We start from the raw sequence: 3,065 nt of genomic DNA on the forward strand, positions 1-3,065 counted from the left end.
ACCTGTGCCCAGCGTTGCCTTTCTGGCACTTGTGCTCATGACATGCGTAAGGATTTTCGAGCGAGATCATTGCCAGTGCCCCTGGACTGGCTCTTGTGTGGGTGGCACATAAAATACACCATTTTGAGCGTGGCCATTGCCAGTACTGCCTGACTGGCCTTCGTGCGGGTAACACGTAAAAGCACCCACTACACTCTCTGAGTGGTTGGCGTTAGGAAGGGCATCCAGCTGTAGAAACTCTGCCAAATCAGATTGGAGCCCTGGTGTTGCCATCCGGTTTCACCAGTCCTCAGTCAAATCGTCCAACCCATGCTAGCATGGAAAGCGGACATTAAACGATGATGATGATGATGATGATGATATATATATATATATGTCTATATACACACACACACATACACACACACACACACACACACACACACATATATATATATATATATATATATATATATGCATGTATGTATGCATGCATGCATGTATGTACATGCCATATTTATGTGCTATATGAGGGTTATCATAACAAGACCAGTGTACAAATACTCAATTAAGATATGCTCCACACACAACACACATCATTATCGAGTTAATAAGAAAGATGAGTCAGAAATGTTGCAATCATGTAATTAAAAAAGGGTATAATTTTCACAACATTGACATTGAAGAGTCTAATGTATCAATGAGTGGTTTACTACACAGTATAAACCTATGCCAAAATTGTGTGATTTTGCTCAATAAATTAAGCTATATTTTCAAAATATTTATGCATTTAAGTTTATTGATCTTAAATTCGATTGTTGAAGTCAGCAATAGAGTGGAAGAGACAATGGAACAAAAAAATTAAAAACTTTAGAAAAATATTGATGCAACTGAAAGATTTGAGTTCAATTTCTGAAACAACTTGATGGTTCATTGATTAGGTTTTGTTATATTAAATATATGTTATGAACTTGATTTTATTTTATTAATTATCTTCTTATGAAAATTAATTTTCTTTGTATCTAACAGAAATCAATATTTTAATTTTTCAAAACTGTATCAGAAATAAAACTTATAACATTATTTGGATGGTGGACCTGGTAAAGTGCCTCAGGTTTGCAATTACCTCTCTTTTCTTTTTGCACTCAAATACCACCTTCTATCCTTATAGGGGGGGGGGGTCAATAAAATAATTATCTACTTTGTACTTGATTGATGCATTCGATCATTTCTCCACCAAATTCTATCCCCTTGTGCCAACATCAGTAGTCTGACATTAAAGAATGTAACCATTTCATAACTATAATTAGTCTTCTTGTGAAGATTATTTGGGTGGGGTTAAATTTGAAGCAAATCACAGCATATACGTGTTATTTCGCCATTTTTGGCTGATTGGGTCATTGAGCGTTTTGGTCAATCATGTTGACCTGAATAGTGTTTCTGGTCTGGTGTTTACTTTATCAACCTCTTGTTATTGAAATATTAAGTAACAGCTTTGGTATGACAGAGACACAATTCTGCACCAGGACTTGTTCAAAAAACAACAAAAACAAACACCCCAAAAATCCAAAAACATAAACGTACAAGCAGCCTCTCTCTCTCTCTCATACAACACACACCTACACACATTGTAACACCTTAAATGCTGTCAAGGTTTCGATTTTGCATAATAGATTTAATTGATTTTATCTAATAGATTTAATGGATTTTCATTTAGATATTTTGTTCATTTCTTCATATTCTCTCTCCAGGAAGCATCTTACGGTCATTTGGTTCAAAATAACTCATGCTAAATCATAAGAATTTCAAGGAAGCCATTGTTTTAAATGTAAAGAACTCTCTATATCCTTACACTGAAACTATCTCCTATTTCTGTGATTACTAGTAGTGTTTCCCTAGAGTTGGATCTATAAGAGACATTTTCTGTTGATGTGAAACCTCTAAATAGTTGCTTGAACTGTTAAAGATATCAGGTAAATCTCCCTAAAAACTATTCCCTGGGGCACATTATGTTGGAAAGAAACAGGAATGTCATGACTGTAAATGAAATGAATGAAATAACAATGGATTCAAATTTTGGAACAAGGCCAGCAATTTTGGGGTTGGGATAAGTTGATTACATCAACTGCAGTGTTCAACTGGTACTTATTTTATTGACCCTGAAGGGACAAAAGGCAACGTCGACCTCAGCAAAATTTGAATTTAGAATGTAAGCACAGACAAAATGCTGTTAGACATTTTTACCTGGAGTGCTAATGATTCTACCTGCTCACTGCTCTAATGAATGAAATGATAACAATAGTTGAACAAAAGTAAAGAAAGAAATGTTGGCTGTACAATATTGAATATCAGAAACATAATTTTATTTTGTCTTCTGTAAATAAGCTGTTGCCACTGTTTGACTTGCTTAAAAGAGTTTTCCAATGGATTTGTGAAATCTACAAGAAGAAAATGAAGAAAAAAAGCACTTAAGAAATTCCTGTTGACATGAAAAATAAAGATTTATCTTACTTTGAAGGACTTTGAGACCCATTGATGCTGTTGAGTATGTTTTCACTTACATCGATGCAATCAAAAGGATGGATTATAATGCATTTCTTACAAAACTTCATGAGTGACTGCCAAATTCAGAATGCTTCATGCAATTCCATGAAGAACTTATACAAATTTTGGCACAAAGCCAACAAATTTGAGAGGAGGGGTAATTACAATGACTCCAGTGTTAACTGGACCTTTATTTATTGACACTGAAAGAATGAAAGGCAAAGCTGACATCAGTGGGATTTGAGCTCAAAATGTAAAGAGCTGGGACGAATACAGCTGGGCATTTTGTTTAATGTGTTAACAATTCTCTTAGGTTACTGTTCTTAGTGGTTTCAAATTTTGGCTCAAGGCCATCAATTTTAGGAGGTGGGGAGGGGGTGAACATCTTACATTGACTTCTGCACTCACATGGTACTTATTTGATTGACTCTGAAATGAAGAAGTGATGAAAAGTCGACCACAGTAGAATTTGGACACAGAACATAGAGAGCCAACCTCATTTGATGTATAAATATAAATATTTTATATATATATATATATAT

This window comes from Octopus bimaculoides, chromosome 3 (assembly GCF_001194135.2).
Source record: "Octopus bimaculoides isolate UCB-OBI-ISO-001 chromosome 3, ASM119413v2, whole genome shotgun sequence".
NCBI classification, from domain to species: Eukaryota; Metazoa; Mollusca; class Cephalopoda; order Octopoda; family Octopodidae; genus Octopus; species Octopus bimaculoides.